The sequence below is a fragment of the Pongo pygmaeus genome, chromosome 23, assembly GCF_028885625.2.
Source record: "Pongo pygmaeus isolate AG05252 chromosome 23, NHGRI_mPonPyg2-v2.0_pri, whole genome shotgun sequence".
Lineage (NCBI taxonomy): Eukaryota > Metazoa > Chordata > Mammalia > Primates > Hominidae > Pongo > Pongo pygmaeus.
The window spans coordinates 30164476-30188740 of record NC_085931.1 but is presented as its reverse complement, the minus strand read 5'-3'; the positions used below and the strand labels follow the sequence as shown (position 1 = coordinate 30188740).

General features: G+C 42.9%; 1 long non-coding RNA gene across 1 annotated transcript in view; it reads right to left on the bottom strand.

Moving 5' to 3' along the window:
- Positions 1-201: 201 nt before the first annotated feature.
- LOC129022817 (uncharacterized) overlaps positions 202-24265 on the bottom strand; it is a 29933-nt gene continuing 5869 nt past the window's right edge. The window contains exons 3-4 of the long non-coding RNA XR_008496571.2: positions 6111-6263; positions 202-3195 (exon numbers count right to left, since the gene is read on the bottom strand). This is a non-coding gene — a long non-coding RNA (uncharacterized LOC129022817). The remainder of the gene's footprint in view (positions 3196-6110; positions 6264-24265) is intronic.

The following is a 24265-nucleotide window of genomic DNA, read 5'->3' as shown; positions in this document are numbered from 1 at the left end:
TAATTTCTTCATTGAATCAGTGCTCATTCAGGAGGGTGGGGTTTAATTTTCATGTATGTGTATAGGTTCTGTAGTTTGCCTTGATATCCATTTCTAGTTTTATTCCTCTGTTGTCTGATAATTGGAATGATATGATTGTGATTTCTTAAAATGTGTAGGGACAGCTTTTGTGGACTAACAACAGATCTGTTTTGAAGAATGTTTCATGTGCTGATAAAAAAGTATATTAATTTATCTAAAAATAGCACACAGAGAAACTCAAATAATGCATATTTTGCAAAATAACCATAGTCTTCAAAACAAACAAAAAAGAGACTGAGTAGCTACGTTTGACATTTTTGCAAAAGAGAGGACACTTGCGTCCTCCTGTCTCCTTCTGCATTCCAACTATCTCAAAATCTTGTTAGGTTGAAATACACAAACAATACCCGGCCTCCCTCAAATAGGTCTGTGTAAAGGAAGGAGTTTGGGTTTGGTTTCTCTTAGTCAATTGCATGGAGATGAAAGCACTGGGTCCTATGGAAAGTATGTCCCTCCCAGCCTGCCCTGGCCATCACCCCAGCTGCCACTCCAGCAGGATCTGGGCATCCCAGGCAGTTCTGTTCTGAGCAACCCTCCCCAACAGAGTTCCTAGGAGAAGAGCAGGAGGACGCTCAGATGCGAATCCCAAAGCTGTCACCTCCTGAGCCAGCTGCTGGGCCGGGAATCCTGCTCCCCTGCTGAGACCTCTTTGCTGGGCCAGAACCAGGTCTTGGACAGAGTCTGGATAGCTCTTAGGGCTCCGGGCCAGGGAGAGAAGGGGACACTACAATGCATGGACCATACAGTCCTCCAGCCCAGCAGCCTTAAGCATCAGCAGGAATCTTCAGTGATCCACAGGTGGATCTGCAGCCATGGTGCATGCCTGTTCTTCCCGCATGCCTCTCCCTCCAGTACCTCTTGTGTGCACTGCCCGCTCCCCACCAAGACATTGCCAGCAGGTGCCTTGTGTGCATACCTGGCCGTGCCAATCCCTTAAGGTCGCTCTTCCCTCGCAGATCCGTGACTCGCACTGTCTTTACACGCACACCCACTTGCTCAGGTTGGAAAGATGCATTGCCCGTCAACAGGGGAAACTGCTCGCATAGCCTTTGGCCAAGTTGGCAGCTAAGGCGGATGCTCAGAGCCCAGCTCTCAAGAGTTGAAGCATCCGATGGTTCCCCACTGCTCCCAGGAGCGGTTACCTGGGCACTTTGTGTCTGTCACCCCTGTCCCAGCCCTGGGGGCCAAGGGCCTCCCCGTAGGGCTCAGTTGCCTGGAGCCTGCTCTTCCCATCCCCCAGTTCACTTTGTTTGTGGGATCTCCCTGTTGCCACTGCCCCTGGATGGAATGGCAGGGCCATCCTACAAGTACCCAGACACTTGGCATCAGTGGTGTGTCAAAATAACTCCAAGGGTTTTCCGTGATCCTGCAAGCCCTGTGTTGCTTGCTGGCGATCCTGCCTTCAATTTGAATGCACAGGTACCACAGCAAGCCGGTGCTGTGTGCTCCCAATTCCAGGATGTCTTGCAGCTCAGCCATTGCACTGAGCACAAGGACTCTCTGTGGGGCCCAGGAGTAGGGAGTCACCCCCTTTGGGGCCCACAACATCCAGTGTGCCCCAGACTCCTGTCCAGAGAAGTTCGTGTTGAGGGCCCTCATGGAGAGGGGGGCAGGGATGCCTGAGCAGGACAAGGACCCCAGAGTCCAAGAGAATCCTGATGATCAGAGAAGGGTTCCCGAGGGCACCGGGGATGCACAGTCTGCATTTTGGCCCCTGCGGGACAATGGAGACCTCTCTCCTTTCGTGCCCAGGCCTGGGCCTCTGCAGAGAGACCTCCATGCCCAGAGGTCAGAAGTCGGATATAACCAGAGATCCCAGTCCTCCTGGACGAGCTCATGCACCAAACGAAATGCCATCACAAGCTCCTACAGTTCCACGGGAGGCTTCCTGTCACTAAAGAGGAGGGGGCCAGCCTCATCCCACTGTCGGCTGCCCCTCAGGTCCTCAAAGACAGTGAGTGAGGACTGGCCTCAGGTTGTCTCTTGGGGTCTCACCCAGTGTGAAAAGGCAGCAGATGCAGCACCAGGGTAGACACTTGGCCCCAGGAATGGCTCCCCCACATCCCAGGCCTCTAGGCCCCATAGACGCAAGTTTCCTCTGCTGCCACTCCAGCAAGGGGAGCCTCTGATGCTGCCACCTCCCTTACAGCTGGGGTCCAGGGCCACTGCTGAAGACCTGGACCTGGAGAAGGAGGTGGCATTCTGGTGCCAGAGTGCACTGCAGGGTGAGGCCAAGGCCATCTGGGACTGCAGACCCTCACGGCCTTCCCACACTTTGTCCTCACTTGAAACAGGGACTTCTTGTCTGCCTGTTGTACGTAAAGCACCCATCATGGATGTACAGCAGGAGAGACACAAGTCCCAAGACTATGCGGCTGTCTTTCTGGGCTCTCTCATCCATCCCCTTGATCTATGTGTCTAGTTTTATGCTAGGACCATGCTGTTTTGGTTACCATGCACTTGTCAAAAATTTTGTAGTTCTAATTTGCAGTGAAATGGGATGCCTCTAGTTTTGTTGTTTTTGCCAAGGATGACTTTGGCTCTTTGAGCTCTTTTTTGGTTTCATATGAGTTTTATGATTTTCCAGTTCTGTGAGTGATGACACTGGTATTTTGGTAGGGGTTGTATTGAATCTCTAGACTGCTCTGGGCAGTGTGATCATTTTAATGCTATGAATTCCTTCCGTGAGCATGAAATGACTATCCATTTCTTTCCATCCTCTTAAACATTTTCATCAGTGTTTTGTAGTTTTCCTTGTAGAAATCGTTCACCTCCTTGGTAAAATTTCCTCTGTGGCATATCATTTTTCATTTTGTTGCTATTGTGAATGGGATTGCCTTCTTAATTTCTTTCCTAGACCATTATTGGTGTATAAAGTGCTGCTGATTTTTTTATGTTGGTTTTGTATCGTGCAAATTACTGTATTAATTTATTTATCAAGTCAAGAGTTTTCTGGCGGAGCCTTTACATGTTTCTAGATCCAAGATCACATCTTCATCAGACACAGATAATTCGATGTCCTCTTTTCCAGTGTGAGTGGCTTTTATTTTTTTCTCTTGCATGTTTGTGTGTTGTTGAATAGGAGTGGTGAGAATGGGCATCCTCATCTTGTTCCTGTTTACAGAGGAAATGCTTTTCACTTTTCCCCATTCTGTAGTAGGTTAGCTATGGCTTTGTCGTATACAGCTTTTATTATTTCTAGGTTTTTTTTTTTTTTGAGATGGATTCTGGCTCTTGTCACCCAGGCTGTCGTGCAATGGTGCAATCTCAGCTCACAGCAAACTCTGCCTCCCAGGTTCAAGTGATTCTCCTGCCTCAGCATCCCGAGTAGCTGGGAGGTGCCCGCCACCATGCCCGGCTAATTTTTGTCCTTTTGATAGAGATGGGGTTTCACCATGTTGGCCAGGCTGGTCTAGAACTCCTGACCTCAGGTGATCCACCCACCTCAACCTCCCAAAGTGCTGGGATTACACGCATGAGCCACTGGGCCTGGCCATTTTCAGGTATGTTTCTCCTATGCCTAGTTTGTTTGTTCCTTTTTTCAAGACATGGTCTCACTCTGTTTCTCATGCTGGAGTGCAGTGACACCATCATAGCTGTAGCTTTGAACTCATGGGCTCAAGCCACCTCAGCCTTTCAAGTAGCTGGGACTACAGGTGCATTCCACCAGAGCTGGCTAATTTTTATTTTTATTTTTTTGTAGAGCTCTATGTTCCTCAGGTTGGTCTTGAACTGCTGACCTCAAGTGATCCTCCCAGCTCAGCCTCCCAAAAGCACTGGGTTGACAAGCATGAGCCACCGCCTGGCCCAGAGTCACATTTTAACATCACATCCTCACTGCTGGGCTCAAGTTTTGGCAGTGACTGAAAACCCTAAGGGAGAGTTTCTGGTCAGGCCCTGCCCAGTCTGTGCATAGGAGGGGAATGGAAAAATGGCCTGTGGATGGTTCTTTTGGAGAAATGGCCAGACAAGCACTGAGATGCCCTTTCCCGGAATACAGGGCCGTGTGATGTCCAGCCCAGCTGCCAGGTCCAGGGCCCTTGGCACCATCCAGTTTGGGAGCTCACCCAGAAGCAGCCTCGGTTGCCCAAAGCAGCTGGTCTCCCTTCCAATCTGGTCCCATTTGAGAGATGCAACTGGGCTGTCTTCCAGGAAACCATTTCTGTGTGTGCCTGTCTTTGTCCCTGCTCTGGCTGGCCTCTCTGAACCGTGAGAACTTGGGTTATGCAAGGCTCTGCCTGTCAGCTGAGCATCACGAAGCAGCTCTCTTCTGTTCTAGTGAGGCCGACCAGGCTGCAACACCCCTGCCCCGGGTCTGACTGTTCTCCCCCACACCCAGAAGTGACCTCCAACCCAATCCTGCTCCCTGTCTTCTGGCAGCTGCTCTGGGGAAGGGCATTTTGGCCTCAAGGGTTGAGCGTGTCATTTTCTGTTTTCTGTTTATCTTTCCAGAGCTGTTAGGGACAGCCCATGCGTTAGTCCACGTACTGCTTCTTTGGAAGGCAATCGGGGCTAAAAGTTCTTCTGAGATTTGTGTATGAAATCTGCCTTCACTACATGGATAGGACCAGCACATGCTTCCACTGCACAACTCTGCAATCTTACTACATTTATTTATTTTTATTTTTTATTTTGTTTAATTTTTTTGAGACGGAGTCTCACTCTGTCGCCCAGGCTGAAGTGCAGTGGCTCAATCTCGGCTCATTGCACCCTCCGCCTCCGGGGTTCAAGCAATTCTCCTGTCTCAGCCTCCTGAGTAGCTGGGACTACAGACACATGCCATAATGCCCAGCTAATTTTTGTATTTTTAGTAGAGATGGGGTTTCACCATAGTAGTGAGGCTGGTCTCGAACTCCTGACTTCAGGTGATCCACCTGCCTCAGCCTCCCAAAGTGCTAGGATTACCGGCAACATTTACTTATTTAGAGACAGGGTCTTGCTTTGTCACCAAGGCTGGAGTGCAGTGGTGCCATCTCAACTCACTGCAGCCTCTGCCTCCAGGGTTCAAAGGATTCTCATGCCTCAGCCTCCCAAGTAACTGGGACTAGAGCCATGCGCCATCATGCAGGGCTAATTTTTTTTTTTTGTAGAGACAAGATTTTGCCATGTTGGCCAGGCTGGTCTCCAACTCCTGACCTCAGGTGATCTGCCTGTCTCATCCTCTCAAAGTACTAGGAGTATAGCTCTGAACCACCATGCCTGGACTTTCAGTACATTTAAATGATGCGGTGGCTCATGCCTCTAATCCCAGCACTTTGGGAGGCCAAGGCAGGCGGATCACCTGAGGTCAGAAGTTTCGACACCAGCCTGGCCAACATGGTGTTTTGGTTTTTTTTTTTCCAAATTGGGGGAACAGGGGGCCTGAATCTGTCCCATAAGACTCCAATGCTATTTACAATAAATACAAACAACAAAGGGTGATGGGCAAAAACATCATGGGGATATTGTGATATAAAAATCTACATGCTCAGAAACTCTATAGGTCATGTGACCAGCTTCCACAAAAATTAAGCTGCAAGAATCGGGTTAAACCCATAGATTTAAAAAAGAAGATTTAAGAGCCACATCAGCCAATTATATATGGACCTATGTGAGTCCTGATCCAAACATAAAAATAGTAAATAAAACAAAAATATTTATAAGACTGTTGGAAATTTAAATACTCATTGAATAAGGTATGATTTAAGGAATGATTATCAATTATTTTAAGGACGATAATGGTATTATGATTATATTTTTAAAAGAATCCTTCTCTTTCCAAGATAATAAAATATTTATGGATGAAATGATATGATGTCCAGAATCTGCTTCAAAATAATAAGAGGGAACAGTGGGTATCAGGAGTTACAACTGTCTGTAAGTGGATAATGGTGATGAGCGTGATGAGTGTATTGGGCTGAAATATCAATCCATCTACTTTTGTATGTCTACAATTTCCTATAATGAGATGGAACACTGTAAACACCAATGCATCCTGCCTATTCAAACAAAAAAAGCAGTTGAAGTCTCAGACTGAATGTCACCGATACCTGTGCTAATCTTGGATTTGTTCTCCACGGTGGTCATGGCAGAGGCAGATGCCAAAAGTGCTGCAGATGGGCAGGTGCTTTTCTTCCCTTTAACACCATTAGTCACCCTTACCCCTCCGGCCATTCCAGGCAAAAGTCATCACTGCTCTTGGTCTAGAAGCAACAGAAAATAAAAACAAATTTACTAGATCAAGCAAGATTAGATATTTTGAGACTCAACAAAGCTCATGACTTTTATACTGAGTTCAAGAGCCCTATTACCAAAACTTTCTGATGGGTAGTAAGCAGCACACCATACTGCACTACAGAAACAGAACTTCTTTACAGGTTTATAAACAATCACGTACTTCTTCTTCTTTTTTTTTTTTCTTTTGAGATGGAGTCTGGCTCTGTCGCCCAGACTGGAGTGCAGTGGCACGATCTCCGCTCATTGCAACCTCTGCCTCCCCGGTTCATGCGATTCTTCTGCCTCAGCCTCCCAAGTAGCTGGGATTACAGACATGCACCACCACACCCAGCTAATTTTTGTATTTTTTTTTAGTGGAGACGGGGTTTCACCATATTGGCCAAGCTGGTCTCGAACTCCTGACCTTGTGATCCATCTGCCTCAGCCTCCCAAAGTGCTGGGATTACAGGAGTGAGCCACCGCGGCTGGCCAAATCACGTACTTCTTTTTAAAACAATAAAAACATATATGTAATCAAAGACTTTATGGAAGCCTGCGATGTGTCCACACATGCCAGATTCAGATGATGGGGGATAGCACATGAGCTATCTTGGGAAAATCCTGTAATGCCACAGGAAGTGTCATCTTGCAATTTCTAGAAAGATATCATTGAGAGTCAAATAATCATCATTGCTCTAAAGTGATTTCATGATGAGGCCAGTATCTAAAAGAATTTATTCTGGGCCGGGGGCGGTGGCTCACGCTTGTAATCCCAGCAGTTTGGGAGGCCGAGTTGGGTGGATCATGAGGTCAGGAGATCGAGACCATCCTGGCTAACATGGTGAAAACCCGTCTCTACTAAAAATACAAAAAATTAGTCGGGTGTGGTGGTGGGTGCCTGTAGTCCCAGCTCTTAGGGAGGCTGAGGCAGGAGAATGGTATGAACCCAGGAGGCGGAGCTTACAGTGAGCCGAGATCACGCCACTGCACTCCAGCCTGGGTGACAGAGTGAGACTCTGTCACAAAAAAAAAAAAAAAAAAGAATTTATTCTGAAATTTATGTTTTTTACCTTATAATTCTGTAGTAGTCAAATTTTAGTCACCATTGAAAGGAGGTATTTTCTAAAACATGCATAATATATTAATAAAAAACTAGAGACTTTACAGTTTGAGCAAGGGTTATGCTGTCTAAATGATCATATTACTTGATAAAGACCATTTGCAATATTTATATCTTATAAAGACAATTTTTAAAATATGAGCTTTAAAAAAAACTATGGATAATAAATTGGCTGTAAATTTATTATTCTAAAAAGTAGTGAAAAAACGTTTTCACTTCCTCTAGAAATGAAGGGAACACAGGGACTTAAAGATCTGTGGGGAAAAAAAAGAAAAACTACTTTTTAAAAAAAGAACCCAAAAGTTTTGTCTCTTTGGCATGAGTTAGCCAACCGATTTACACTATCTCCTATCTGGAACCATGCCCTCTCTCAGATAATCATACTGAATTTATTTCTACAAATCAAAGTAGTTTATAAGTAACCAATCTCTAAAGTCTCTTCCAGTTCTAAATGTCAGTGACTCCATATGGAGTGTATTTCTGTTGTTCAATTATGAAAGTTCTAATACAGTACCATTAGGTTAAGAACAGGCAGAAAAGGCTGGGCACAGTGGCTCATGCCTGTAATCTTAGCATTTTGGGAGGCCGAGGTGCATCACTTGAGCCCAGTTCAACACCATCATGGGCAACATAAGGAGAATGTCTCTACAAAAATTTAAAAATTTAGCTGGGCAAAGTGGCACATGCCTGTAGTCCCAGCTATTGGGAAGGTTGAAATGAGAGGATTGCTTGAGCCAAGGAGGTCAAAGCTGCACTGAGCTGTGATCACGCCACTGTACTCCAGCCTAGGCAACAGAGTGAGACCCTGTCCTCACCAGCCCCCCAAAAAAAGAGGCAGGAAAAGGGGTCAATATTTTCAGTGAATTAAACAGAATTCAACTCTGGTGATTTATGATTTAGGGCTGTCACATTATGAAATCTAGAATACATAAAAAGAGAGGGAGACACTGCACTAATTTCATTAATTTCAAGGACTGTTCATATTCTTTTTTTTTTTTTTTGAGACGGAGTTTCGCTCTTGTCGCCCAGGCTGAAGTGCAGTGGTGCAATCTCGGCTCACTGCAAACTCCACCTCCCAGGTTCAAGCGATTTTCCTGCCTCCACCTCCTGAGTAGCTGAGATTACAGGCATGCACCACCACATCCAGCTAAATTTTGTATTTTTAGTAGAGATGGGGTTTCACCTTGTTGGTCAGGCTGGTCTCAAACTCCTGATCTCAGGTGACCCACCCACCTCGGCCTCCCAAAGTGCTGGGATTACAGGCATGAGCCACCGTGCTTAGCCTTTTTTCTTTTTCTTTCTTTCTTTTTTTTTTTTTTTGACACAAAGTCTCGCTCTATCACTGAGGCTGGAGTGCAGTGGCATGATTTTGGCTCACTGCGATCTCCGCCTCCTGGGTTCAAGCGATTCTTCCGTCTCAACCTCCTGAGTAGCTGGACTACAGGCGTGTGCCACCATGCCCAGCTAACTTTTGTATTTTTAGTAGAGATGGGGTATCGCCATGTTGGCCAGGCTGGTCTCAAACTCCTGGCCTCAAGTGATCCACCTGCTTCAGCCTCCCAAACTGCTGGGATTACAGGTGTGAGTTACCATGCCTGGCCTGTTCATATTCTTTAAGACTTGTTTCTGTTCACAAAAACTGGCCATCAACTATGATGCCAAAAAGTCACACAATGAAAGTCATACCGCTTTCCTGCCAATTTGTCCCTCCTCTCTTAGCCAGTAAATAAACTCAACATATTCTTATATTTTCAATCTTCTTTTATATCCTGCTAATAAAAGTAAAATTGTCTTTGAACTAATCTTTCTTCCTCTGTAAGTTAAATATTCTTTCATTTGATAATAATTACCTTGAAAACCACCCTAGATTGTCCTGTCAACGTGGATTACTCATCACACTTCTCTGGTTACAATTTGCTTTTGGGTAATGACAAAGTTAAATATACACAAGGGCACCAAATCACAAACTTTGCATTTATAATAATTAAGATAATACAGCACTGGCATAAGAATAAACTAGTAAAACAGACTCTCTAAAGAAGCTGTATATTTATAGACATGTGATTTATAACCAAAGCAGCAATGCAGAAAACAAGAGTTTTCCAGCAAATAGTGCTAGGTCAAGTGCATACACCAAGGGGGCAAAAATAAATGCTGAGACCTATTTCACACCATATCAAATATAAAGTCCAGGGTTTTCTAACTATGATTTTAAATCTGAAATTGTAAAACAAAGACTTGATCGATGTGACTACATAAAAATTAAAATCTTAAAAATAAAAAATCCTTTTAATTAAAAAAGTGAAAATGTTACTGCATGACGAAAAAACCATCATAAATAGAATTTAAAAACACAGAAAACTGGGAAAGTATATTTGCAATATCTCACAAATAAATGCTTAAGGTCCCTAATACATACAAAATGCTTTAAAATTGAAGGGAAAAAGACCAAAAAAAGACAGAAAAATGAGCAAAATGAATGAATCACACAATCAATTTACACACACACACACACAAAAATACAGAAAATGATGATCAACCTAACTCATAATGGGAGAAATGCCAATTAATCAGCACTTGTCACTTATCAGGGTGCACACCTGTAATCCCAGCACTTTGGGAGGTGGAGGTGGGCAGATCACAAGGACAGGAAATCGAGACCAGCCTGGCCAATATGGTGAAACCCCGTCTCTACTAAAAAAATATACAAAAATTAGCTGGGTGTGGTGGTGCCTGTCTGTAATCCCAGCTAGTTGGGAGGCTAAGGCTGGAGAATCGCTTGAACCCAGGAGGCGGAGGTTACAGTGAGCTGAGATCGCGCCATTGCACTCCAGCCTGGGTGACAAGAGCGAAACTCTGTCTCAAAAAAAAAAAAAAATCATTCAGCCATAGAAAGGTGTGAAGTACTAACACATGCCTCATGGAAGAACCTCAAAAATATGGTACGTGAAAGATGCCAGTGACAAAAGACCACAAATGATTCCTGTTACATGAAATGTCTGGGACAAGCAAACCTATGGTGGCTGCCTAGGGCTGTGAGGTGGTGAGAATATTCTAAAATTTATTGTGATGATGGTTATACATCTCTGTGCATATATTAAAAACCAATGAACTGTCCAACTTGGTGAATTGTATGGTATGGGAGTTATAAAAAAAAAACACAACTAAATCCTAGAAACTCAACTTTCAGGAGATAATTTTATAAAGTATCTGTGGTAGCCCCATAAGCTATTGATGTCTTAACCTCTGGAACCTATGAACATGTTTACTTACATGGCAAGAGAGTTTGCAGATGTGATTAAGAATTTTAAGGACAGGAAGATGATCCTGAATTGTCCAGGTGGACCCAATCAAATCACACAAGGCCTTAAAAGCAGATAACCTATGGTCAGAGTGATGCAATGTGACGACTTGACCAGCTGTTGTCTTTGAAGATGGAGGAAGGGGCCACAAGCCAAGAAACATGGCTGTCTCTATAAGCTGGAAAAGGCAAGGAAATAGATTCTCCCCTAAAGCCTTGAGAAAAGAACACAGCTCTGCTGACACCTTGGTTTTAGTCCAGTAAGAGCCATGTTGGACTCCTAACCAACACAATTCTAAGATGAAAAATACGTGTTGTTTTAGCTACTACATTTGTAGTAATTTCAATAGTAATAGAAAATGAATACACTATACTATAAATAATTTGTTTTATATAGAAAAGAAAATGAACCTAATGGATTTTAATAAATCATCTGGAATAAATGAAGAGTAAAATATCAGAAACATGTGACATAAAAACCTCAAAACCACAGATAATTGGGGGAACAACATTCCTGACAACACCAAAATAATTTTTTATTAATTTTTGCTGAAGTATAATATACATAAAGTACAAAAACGATAAGTACAGCTAAAAGCATTTTCACAAAGTGAATACACCATGTAGCTGCCTCCCCCAAATCAAGATACAGAATGTAATCAGAATCCCAGAAAGCATCCCTCAATTCCCCTAAAGATAACCACTATTCTGACATATTATAACAGATTAATTCCCACCACTGTTTTGGCTTCATTTAAATGGAATCATAGTTCAGACTCCTGTGCATCTGGCTGCTTCTACTCAATATTATGTGTGTGAGATTCATCCATGCTGCTGCATGTTGCAACAGTTTGTTCTTTTTTTTGCTTGTTTTGTGGTACCTTATATGTCACAATTCATTTGTCCATTCACGTCTTGATGATTATTTGGGTTGTTTCCAGCTTTTGACTCTTATGGAGACTATTCAACTTCAGCAGATACTGCCAACGTTTTCCAAACTGGTGAGAACAGTTTAGAGCCCTCTCAGCAGGGTGCAAGTGTTCTTGTTTCTCTGCTTCCTTGCCGACACTTGGTATTATGAGCTTTTAAAATGAGGCATTCTGTGTCTAATCTGCTGCAGGCATAGCAAAGCCTGGCTACAATTTTTATTTATTTATTTATTTTTGACACAGAGTCTCACTCTGTCGCTCATTTTGGAGTACAATGGCGCGGTCTCAGCTCACTGCAACCTCTGCCTCCTGGGTTCAAGCAATTCTCCTGCCTCAGCCTCCCAAGTAGCTGGGACTACAGGCACATGCCACCACACCTGGCTAATTTTTGTATTTTTAGTAGAGACAGGGTTTCACTATGTTGGCCAGGCTGGTCTCAAACTCCTGACCTTGTGATCCACCCAACTTGGCATCCCAAAGTGCTGGGATTACAGGCGTGAGCCACTGTGCCTGGCCACTGTACTTTATTTTTTAAATGCTAATAAAAATTAGATCCTGAAATTTTTTTCAATTGCTATTAATTCTCATATTTTACATGCATCTTTGTTAGTATTTCCTACATCATAATCATGTCTGCAAATAGAATTTTCTTTCTTTCTTTCCAAGTATTATACCTCTTATCTCTCTTTCTGCCTTTCTGCCCTGACTAGAACTTTATTTTTTAATTTTTTGTAGAGACAGGCATCTAACTATGTTGCCCAGGTGAGTCTTGAACTCTTGGCCTCAAAAGATCCTCCTGCCTCAGTCTCCCAGTAGAGCTTTACATACAACACTGAATAGAAGTGATGAGAGCAGGGTCTTGTCTCTTTCCTCATCTCTGGAAGAAAGCTTTCAATGTCACCATTAAGTTTAATGTCCACTATAAATATTATTTTGTGTAGATGCCCTTTATCATCTTTTTAAAAGTCCCTTTATTCCCAGTTTGTTAGAAATTTGTTCTGTGGGGTTTTTTTGGAAACTAATAAACAGGTGTTGAATTTTATCAAATGCTTTTGTTCATCACTTTGATTAGATCACATTTTTCCCTCCACTTTGAGAACTTACTCTGAAGGACTTTAATTCATTGAAATCTTTTGAGTGCATGTGGCCAATTCTGATGAATATACTGTGGCCAACTAGAAGGAATGTGCAGGCCGGGCGCGGTGGCCCACACCTGTAATCCCAGCACTTTGGGAGGCTGAGGCGGGTGGATCACCTGAGGTCAGGAGTTCGAGACCAGCCTGACCAGCATGGAGAAACCCCGTCTCAACTGAAAATACAAAATTAGCCAAGCATGGTGGTACATGCCTGTAATCTCAGCTACTCGGGAGGCTGAGGCAGGAGAATTGCTTGAATCCGGGCGGCAGAGGTTGTGGTGAGTCGAGATCACGCCACTACCCTCCAGTCTGGGTGACAGAGCAGGACTCCATCACACACACACACACACACACACACACACACACACACACACACACACACACACACACACAAAGGGAATGTGCAATTCGCTGTTGTCTGGTGCAGTGTTTTATGGATCAGTCAGGACAAAATAGTTAATAGCATTATTTACATGTTCTGTAGCTCTACTAAATTTCATTTGCTTTTTCTACGTTAATGAGAGGAGTGTGTTAAAATTTCCAAATATGCCTGTTTCGTATTTAGTTCTATCAGTTTCCCTTTATATTCTCTGGGGCTGTGTTACCTGATACATATGAATTTACGATGTGCTCTTAGTGCCTCTGAAGTCTTACTGGGCAGCGTGAAGTCTTCCCACATTGTTTTCTAAGAGTGCCTTGGCTATTGTTATTGTTTTAATCCTTTATTATTACGGACAATCTCTGTCTCTAGTAATATTTCTTTCTGAGAAATGACGCTTTGAAATTAGTACAGCTCTTCCAGCAGTCCTTTGGTTAGTGCTCGCATAGTACATCTTTTCCAACTCTTTTACTTGCAGTATTTCTATTTAAAGTGGGTCTTTTGTACAAAACTATGGTTGGGTCTATTGTCTTTAATCTGAAAATCTTTGTCTTTTAACTAGAATATTCAGCCTATTTACCTATAATGTGATTTTTACATATTTGGGTTTACATCTATTACTATACCCTTAGTTCTTTGTTCCTTTTCTCTCCTTTCCTGCCTTATTTTGGATGAATCAAGTATTAATATTCCATTTCTCTTCTATTAGCCTCTTATTTTCCATTCTTTTATTACTTTGTTAACAATATGTGATTTTAAATACTATAGTAGCCACATTGAAAAAGTTAAAAATATATATTAATATATCTTATTTAATCAAATATATTAAAAATATGATCATTTCGGCCAGGCGCAGTGGCTCACACCTGTAATCCCAGCACTTTGGGAGGACGGGGTGGGTGGATCACGAGGTCAGGAGATTGAGACCATCCTGGCTAACACGGCGGAACCCCGTCTCTACTAAAAATAAAAAAAAAATTAGCCGGGGGTGGTGGCACGCACCTGTAGTCCTATCTAATCGGGAGGCTGAGGCAGCAGAATGGTGTGACCCCAGGAGGTGGAGCCTGCAGTGAGCCGAGATGCACCACTGCACTCCATCCTGCGTGACAGAGCGAGACTACATCTCAAAAAAAAAAAAAAAAAAAAAGATCATTTCAACATGTAATCAGTATTTTTTAAATGGGGCATTTTACATTCTTTTTTTCTATGCTAAATCTTCTAAGTGTTCAAAATCTGGTGTTTATTTTATAATCACAGCACATCTCAATTCAGAATAGCCACATTTGAGTTCTCAGTAACTCTGTGCAGTGAATGTCAACTGTAGCAGCGTGTAGCCCTAGAGATTTACAATGTGCAACCCTTCACTTATTCAGAGTCTACGACAAATTAATTTCCTAAACTTCTGAACAATTCAAAGACTTTGCAACACCTTAATTATTTACTGTCCCCCTCCTAACTTTTGAACCATTTTATCTTAAACTTTAAACCTACATGTATCTTTAAATAAGACATTTTTATTACGCTGCGGTCAATTTCATATATATTTACCTTCATATTTACTCTTCCACTGTTCTTTATTCCTTCTTGAAATTTTGTTTCCCTTTGGGATTATTTTCTTTCTGCTACAAGAACTTCCTTTTTCTTTCAGAATGGGTCTGCTGGTGACAAATCCTCTTTTTGTTATCTATTGAGAAATCAGCTGCCAATCTTATTATTCCTCTTAACCTAGTATCTTTTTTCTCTATCAATTAAAGATTTTTTTCACTGTCCTTGACTTTTAGCACTTTTATTATGACACTCCTAGCCCTCTCTTTTCTCTTAGTATAACCCAATTGTATGTGCCTTAACCCTTCTATTATGTCCCTTGTCTCCATTACACTATGTTTTTTTCATCCTTTCATTTCTCGGTGCTTCACTGTAGATATTTCTTACTGATCAGTCCTCTAATTCACAAATCTTTTCTGTGTTGAGTGGTTGTGAAACACATGCATAGGAGTTCCTAACTCAAGCTAATGTATTTTTAGTCCTAAAATTTTCATTTGGCCAGGTGCCATGGCTCACGCCTCTAATCCCAGCACTTTGGGAGGATCACCTGAGGTCAGGAGTTCAAGACCAGCCTGGCCAACATGGCAAAACCCCATCTCTACTACAAGTACAAAAAAAAAAAAAAAATTAGCTGGGCCTGGTGGCAGGTGCCTGTAATCCCAGCTACTCAGGAGCCTGAGGTAGGAAAATCGCTTGAACCTGGGAGGCGGAGGTTGCAGTGAGCCAAGATTTTACCATTGTACTCCAGCCTGGGTGACAAGAGTGAAACTCCATCTCAAAAAATAAAAAATAAAATAAAATGTTCATTTGATTCTAGTTTATAGATTCCAGTTCTCTGGTAAAACTCTCTATCTCTTCATCTGTTTCCTTAAACTCATAAATCAGTTATTTTAAAAGCCTATCTAAGAGTTCCAGTATCTGGATCACCTCAAGTTCTTTTTCTGTTACTCATTCTTTCTCTTGATTTTCATTCACTAGATCCTGCTTATTGGCATGCCTGGTATTTAGTTAATTAAATAATTATAGAGACAGGGTCTCACTATGTTGGGCAGGTTGGTCTTGAACTCTTGGCCTCCAGTAATCCTACCATCTTGGCCTACCAGAGTGCTAGGATTACAGGCATGAGCCACTGCGCCCGGCCATGCCTGGTATTTTGATGGAATGCAGAATAGTATGTTTCAAAGAATATAGGGGCTAAGTTTCTTCTGGCAGGTAACTAGAATAAGGGCTGATCAGCCTGATCCAATCAAAGTTTTGAAGCTGGATTTCAAGCTGATAACTTCTAGTCAACCTTTATTTGTAGGTCATAATTCTTTTGAGGTCTCAGCCGAAGGCCTGGAGTATTTCCCATTGTCATTCCTCTTTGGCTGGCCTTGAAGTCTAATTTTTTTGTCAACCTACTCCTGTGAGAACCAAAACTGTGCTTATGTTTTTTAGGCTTTGGTAATAGTTTTCTACTGAATTTCTCCTTCTGACTTTGAAAAATACCTTAACAGCAAAAGCTAAGTCAAATGTTGAGTTTACTACCCTCTTTCTCTCTCTCTATTTTCCCAAAGAGATGGGGTCTCACTGTGTTGCCCAGGCTGGAGTGCAGTGGTGTGATCAAAGCTCACTGTAACCTTGAACTGTTGGGTTCAAGCAATCCTCCTGCCTCAGCCTCCTGAGTAGCTGGGACTAGAGGCATGTGCCACCATGTTGGCTGAGTTCACTACTCTTGAGGTTGTCTTTTTCCTAGGATCTTGGACCCTCAAATCTTGGCTGCCTTAGAATCCCTCAATTCAAGTTTTACTCCCACCACTTAGCGGTTATGAAATAAACTCTGGACCACTGCTTTGTCTGGCCTCCACCCCATGTGTAGAGTTAGCCACCACCCTAAGGGAAAAAAGCAGGGGTACATATGGGCTCAACTCAATAGGATTTTTCTCTACAATTTTAGCTCCTGCCAAATTTGACCTGGCTGCCTTGGTTAGTCCCCAGTGCCATCAAAGATATTTGTTTTTGTATTTTAAACAGTTTTTACAGTAGTCTCATCAGAGATTTGGTCTGATATTCTGTTATAACCATAAACAAAAGTTTTGCTTTACTGAGTTTTAATTACTGATGTATTTTTTACTGACTAGTCTATAAACTTCCTGAGAATAGAAACTATTTTTATTTCCTAACTTCTATTTAAATAGTCAGCACACTACCTGACACAGAGGTTACTAGTTGACAAATTATTAGCTTTTTTTTTTTTTTTTTTTTTTTGAGCCGGAGTCTCGCTCTGTTGCCCAGGCTGGAGTGCAGTGGTGCGATCTCGGCTCACTGCAAGCTCTGCCTCCCGAGTTCATGCCATTCTCCTGTCTCAGCCTCCCGAGTAGCTGGGACTGCAGGCACCTGCCACCACACCCCGCGAATTTTTTTGTATTTTTAGTAGACACGGGGTTTCACCGTGTTCACTAGGATGGTCTTGATCTCCTGACCTCGTGATCCACCCGCCTTGGCCTCCCAAAGTGCTGGGATTACAGGCGTGAGCCACCGCACCCGGCCAAATTATTAGCTTTTATATTAGGAAAAAAAGCTCAGAATGCAAGTAAAGCAAAACACACAAATATATGCCGGCTAAACCATTCCAGCTCATTAATTCTTTTGATTCCACTCATCTCCAGCAAGAAACAGCCAATCTTTTCTTCAGTGGCTCACACATTCATGAAGTACATCCCCCAATAAAACTGCATTCTCAATGTTAATCTGAGATTAAATTACCTCAGGCAGCACTAAAATCTTTTGTTCATTTATTAGAAGTATTTTGTACTAGATTAAGTAGTTTCATTATTCTTCAGATTTAACCAATCCATTTCTAAGTCTAGCGTTTTATCAAAAAACAATGAGATTTTTCATTCAAAATAAAGCTCTCTCAATTGAACCTTTAGAGGCATCTTGATTACATTCAGTTAGGGTTTTCCAGAGCAAGAAAACAATAACGCAGCCAAAGCTCATAGATAGAAAATCTAAAACCAAAGAAAAGTTTGCTGAATGTGTAAACATCTTCTCTATTCTGGTTGGTTATTCTTGGATTACCAATCTTGTACCATCAATCCCTAAAGACAACAGCTAAAAAAATTAAGTGGTTGTCCCTGGACAGTGAAATTTTAGAGATAAGGAAATGGGAACTCGATTACCCCTTCTCACGATAAGCACTTAAAAATTATTACAGTTAGCTACATATTTAAATTAAAAACATAATTGTGTATAAACAGAGGCACTGATTTTTTAAAAAGAGAAAAAAAGGAAGACCCAACCCTTAAAGCAATAGTACTGAAAGCTGGTTACATAATGCCCTGGACTCACAAGACAGCCTTGAGGCAGCCATTTATCCTTGTGGGGGTTTCAGTCCCAGATCTGTAAACCTGACAATAAACCAGAATGCCAAGACATTTTCAGCATGAATATTCTACTATTCTAAAGCTTCAATGGATGATAAAAGGCACAAGTTAAAAGAGAACAATGTATTTGTTAAATAAAAGCTAAACTCATAAGGGCTTGTTTTGTAATGGATACTTAATGAAATACAGTGATCATCAGCACAGTAATTTTAGGGTGACTCTTAAGAGAGTTAATGAAAGATGATATGGGTATTAGGGAATCTATCTCCGTTGATTAGATGGCTTCTCCATAAAGCACACATGTTCCAAGCATTAATGATCCATCTGGGGCCTCTGAGAGCAGTATGTGCTAAGTGTCACATAACAGCTTCTGCTCTCATAAGCTAGTCAGGTGTCACAACCTGTCCTTTCCTGCAGACTGTGAGTAGTCAGAGATCAAGGGACTGAACCAAAACTGCTGGCTCCAAAGGATGGGCATGATCATCCACTTATAGCTAGACAGGGAAAGGGCGCTGGCACTTCTTATATGATTCTTGACAAATTTAGAGCACTATTAGATATGGCTTTCAGTTTTAAAAGATTATGCATTTCAGACCAGGTGCAGTGGCTCATGCCTGTAATCCCAGCACTTTGGGAGGCTGAGGCAGGTGGATCACTTGAGGTCAGGAGTTCAAGACCAGCCTGGCCAACATGGAGAAACCCCGTCTCTACTAAAAATACAAAAATTAGCCAGGCATGATGGCAGGCACCTGTAATCCCAGTTACTCTGGAGGCTGAGGCAGGAGAATCACTTGAAACTGGGAGGGAGGTGGAGGCTGCAGTGAGCTGAGATTGCACCATTGCACTCCAGCCTGAGTGACAGTGAGACTCCATCTCAAAAAAGAAAAGATTATGCATTTCAGACTGTCCAATTTTAACTTACAGATCTTGAAATAAAAGAACCAGTATCCTCTTTGCTTCTAAAGGGAAGGAACAGATATCTATGGAGCTTAGATATCTGTCTCACAGGAAACAAAAGTCAACCGCCTCTGCCAAGCCATACATATATATCATCAAAGAAGTGTCCATAGGAAGTAAGAAAGCAGAGAATTGGGTTTGTAGCAAAGACTGTCAAGTGTACAAAAAGAATTTTCCTTATGTATGATTAACCATCCTATATCATATTTCCCCCTGCATTCTAAGTACCAAGTAAATGGAAAAAAACTTCAAATTATTAATTGAAATAATTGATTTGTGTTATATAATAATTAATATATATGTCTCTATATATATTAAGGTAAATATCTTAAGATCATAGAATCATAGAACTTAAACTAGAAGAACACAAAAAGGCATTAAATAATTACTTAATGTTTGAATTATCTTCATTTAATCAACTTGATACATGACAAAGTTCTATAATCAAAGGGGAAATAATTTTTTTTTTTTTGGAGACAGGATCTTGCTCTGTTGTCCAGGCAGGAGTGCAGTGGTGTGATAATGGCTCACAGCAGCCTCCACTCCCCGGCTCAAGTAATCCTCCTGCTTCAGCCCTCCAAGTAGCTGGGCTGAGGTGGGAGGATCGCCACCATGCCTGGCTATATTTTTTTAATTTTAGTAGAGAGAAGATCTCACTATGTTGTCCAAGCTGGTCTCAAACTCCTGACCACAAGTAATCCTTCAAGGGAGAAGTAATTTATAATGTTCTAAAATTATTTAAGTTATTGTCTAGGAAAATTTAAAACTTAGGTTATAAGAAGACACCTAACAACGTGGAAGAAAATACAGATACACCTCAGATTGTACTTCACCTTCTTGTGCTTCATAGATGCTGCGTTTTTTACAAATTGAGGGTTTGTGGCTACCCTGTATCAAACAAGTCTGTTGGTACCATTTTGCCAATAGCATGTGCTCACTTCAATGTTTCTGGGTCAATTTAGGTAATTCTTGCAATATTTTAAACTTTCTCTCATTATTATTATAACTGTTATGGTGATGTATTACCAGTGGTCTTTGATGTTACCATAGTGATTGTTTTGGGGTGCCATGAACTGTGCCCATATAAGACAGTGAACTTAATCTATAAAGTTGTGTGTGTTCTGAATGATCCACTGACTAGCCATTCTGCCTCTCTCCCTCTCCTTGGGCTTCCCTATTCCTTGAGATGTAACAATATTAAAATTAGGCCAATTAATAACCCTACAATGGCCTCTAAGTGTTCAAGTAAAAGGAAGACTCGCACATCTTTCACTTTAAATCAAAATCTAGAAATGCTTAAGCAGATTGAGAAAGGCATGGCAAAAGCCAAAAGGCTGAAAGCTAGGCCAGTTAGCCAAGTTGTGAATGCAGAGCAAAAGTTCTTGAAGGAAATTAAAAGTGCTACACCAGTGAATATACAAATGATAAGATAGCAAAACAGCCTTATTGCTGATATGGAGAAAGTTTTCCTGCCTTGAATAAAAGATCAAACCAGCTACAGCATTCCCTTAAGCCAAAGCTGAATCCACAGCAAGGCCCTAACTCTCTTCAATTCTATAAATGCTGAGATTGGTGACGAAGCTGCAGAAGAAAAGTTTGAAGCTAGCAGAGGTTGGTTCAATTCTATGAATGCTGAGTTTGGTGACAAAGCTGCAGAAGAAAAGTTTGAAGCTGGCAGAGGTTGGCTCATAATGTTGAAGGAAAGAAGCCATCTCCATAACATAAGTGCAAGGTGAAGCAGCAAGTGCTGATATAGAAGCTGCAGCAAGTTACCCAGAAGATCTAGCTAAAATCACTGATGAAGGTGGCCACACTAAACAACAAATTTCAATGTGGATAAAACAGCCTTCTATTAAAAGATGACATCTAGGACTTTCATAGCTACAGAGAAGTCAATGCCTGGCTTCAAAGCTTCAAAGGACAGGCTGTCTCTTTCATTAGGGGCTAAGCAGCTGGTGACTTTAAGTGGAAGCCAATGCTCATTTACCAGTCCCACAATCCTAGGGCCCTTAAGAGTTATGCTACATCTACTCTGCCCGTGCTCTATAAATGGAACAACAAAGCCTGGATGACAGCACATCTGTTGACAGCATAGTTATCGAACATTTTAAGCCCACTGTTCCTTTCAAAATATTACTGCTCATTGACAATGTAACCAGTCAGCCAGGAGCTCTAATGATGTTACAAGGAGATTAATGTTGTTTTCATTTTTGCTAATACAACATCCATTCTGCAGCTCATAGATCAAGGAATGGGCTTAAAATGTTCAATAAACTATAGGGTCTTGCCTCTTCAAGCCAAGATCACGGACTGGTCTCAAACTCTTGACCTCAAGTGATCTGCCCGCCTCGGCCTCCCAAAGTGCCGGGATTACAGGCATGAGCCACCGGGCCCAGTCAACCCTTTCTCTTAGAAGTGTTTACAAGTTGTCCCTTGGAGGACAAGCCTTGTGTTGGGACTGTCAGAAACTTTTGAGTGGGAATGAACAAGTCAGTGGGGGCTGAGTTTAATGGGTTTTCTCTGGGTCAATCAGGCCTAAAGGTTTTCAGGCAGAGGGAAGGGCGGTGTGGTTGTGTGACAGCTCCCAAAAACGTTGGCTGCTCATGTATCCAGAAATTTACAGGGCTGTCATTTCCAGTAACCTCCTAAGGAACGTGGAAGGAGTCAAATCTTCCATATCAAAAGATGAAACTGTGTAGTGAACTGAGCAGTGATGGGGTCACATCAAGCCTGGCCCCGCGGTGGCGGTGTCAGAAAGCAGAATGGAGGCGGCCCCCACATCCGCAGAATGGAGGCGGCCCCCACATCCGCACCATGGAGCACCAGGTCCCTTTGTGAACCTCCGCACAGCGCCCCCTCGGGGCAGCTGCAGGTTTATTATCACTGCTTCATTCGTGGAATGTTGTTGTTCAAGGGATCTGCAACCCTCACAAACAAAGTAAAACCAGGTCAGGAACAAATCATTTAAATTACAATGGGGGTGCCGAGTAATTTTAAAAGACATTAAATATAACTACAAGTTGTGCACTGTTATAATGACCTACTCATCTCTATGAATCTCAAAAATATTTAGGCGGGACATGGTGGCTCATGCCTATAATCCCAACACTTTGGGAGGCAGAAACAGAAAGATTGCTTGAGCCCAGGAGTTCGAGACCAGCCTCGGCAACAAGGTGAAACCCCGACTCTATAAAAAATACAAGAAATTAGCAGGGTGTGGTGTCCCACACTTGTAGTCTCAGCTATCTGGTTGACTGAGGTGGAAGGATTGCCTGAGCCCATGAGGTCGAGGCTACCCTGAGCCGTGATGGCACCACTGCACTCCAGCCTGGATGACAAGGTAATACCAAGTCTCTCTCTATATATACATTTTTAAATTAGCTTCAGTATTTTTGACTCTTTTTTTTCTTACATTTAGTTGAGGGGAAAAACAAGCCAAAAGCAAATTGCTTCTTTCTAATCACTGATTGGCAATAAAACCAAAGGGAAGAATCTAGCTTACCAGATGGCAGTAAAACATGACCAGACATCATCTCCCCTTACTTTGTTTTGTTTTATTTTGTTATTTTATTGTACTTATTTTATTTTATTTATTTTTTGAGACCAAGTCTTGCTCTGTCGCCCAGGCTCTAGTGCAATGGTGTGATCTTAGTTCACTGCAATCTCCACCTCAGCCGGAGAGCAGGAATCTTCAGTGATCCACGGGCAGATCTGCAGCCATTGTGCCTTTGTGCACACCTGTTCTTCCTGCATCCTTTGTGTGCGTGCCTCTCCTTCCAGTACGTTTTGCGCACCTCCCCCTCCCCACCCCCAAATTGCCACAGGTGACTTGCTTGCATACCTTGCCACGCTAATCCGTTAAGGTCGCTCTGTCACTCGCGCCCGTTCTTTGCATGCGCACCCACTCGCTCCAGTTTAGAAGGCACATTGCCCGGCAACAGAAGAAACTGCTCACTTAGCCTTTGGCCGAGTGGGCAGCTCCACGAGGATGCTCAGAGGCCAGCTCTCGAGAGTTCGAGCATCTGACAGTTCCCCACTGTTCCCAGGAGCGGTTACCTGGGCACTCTGTGCCCCTCATTCCTGTCCCGGGCCAGAGGGCGAGGACCTGCCAGTAGGGCTCTGTTGCCTGGAGCCCACTCACCCCATCCCCCAGTTCACTTTGCTTGTGGGATCTCCCTGTTGCTCCTGCCCCTGGATGGAGTGGCAGTCCATCCTACAAGTACCCAGACACTTGGCATCAGTGGTGTGTCAAAACAACTCCAAGAAGGTTTTCCGTGATCTTGCAAGCCGTGTGTTCCTTCCTGGTGATCTTGCCTTCAATTTGACTGCACAGGTACCGCAGCAAGCCAGCACTGTGTGCTTCGAATTCCAGGATATCTTGCAGCTCAGTCAGTGCACTGAGCACAAGGACTCTCTGTGGGGCCCAGGAGCAAGGAGTCAATCCTTTGGAGCCCACAACACCCGGCTGTCCCCAGACTCATGTCCAGAGAAGATCGTGTTGAGGGCCCTCATGGAGAGGGGGGCAGGGATGCCTGAGCAGGATAAGGAACCCAGAGTCCAAGAGAATCCTGATGATCAGAGAAGGGTTCCCGAAGGCATCGGGGATGCGCAGTCTGCATTCAGGCCCGTGTGGAACAATGGAAGCCTCTCTCCCTTCGTGCCCAGGCCTGGGCCTCTGCAGCGAGACCTCCATGCCCAGAGGTCAGAAGTCACATATAACCAGAGATCCCAGTCCTCCTGGATGAGCTCCTTCCCCAAACGAAATGCCATCATGAGCTCCTACAGTTCCATGGGGCAGGCTCAGCCTGTCTACCCAAAGCCAAGCCCACAAGTGAATCCTGCTGTTGGGAGGGGCTCAGCCTGTCCACCCAAAATTCTGGGCTAGCAGAAACCTTCCAAATACATCCTCAGCTTATGCAAAAGATAAACACATCTCCACCGCAGGTGCACGCAGTACCTCTTGGGCTTTCACTTAATCCCATCGTGGACTTATTCTTTTGGCTGAAAGACTTACTCCTGCTTTACAAAGAAAGTGGGTAATTGTGGTAATACAACACGAATGTAATTTCCTTTGTTCAGCAAAACCTTTTACTGAGCACTTATTATGTGGTAGGGGTTCTGATAGATCTGCCAAGGGCATCGTTTCGTATCATCCTTAGATCACAGCTATGAGGAGAGTGTGAATGCGACCCTCATCTTCCAGGTGAGAAAATCAATGCTTAAAGAAGCTAAACAACTTGCCAGAAGTCACGGAGCT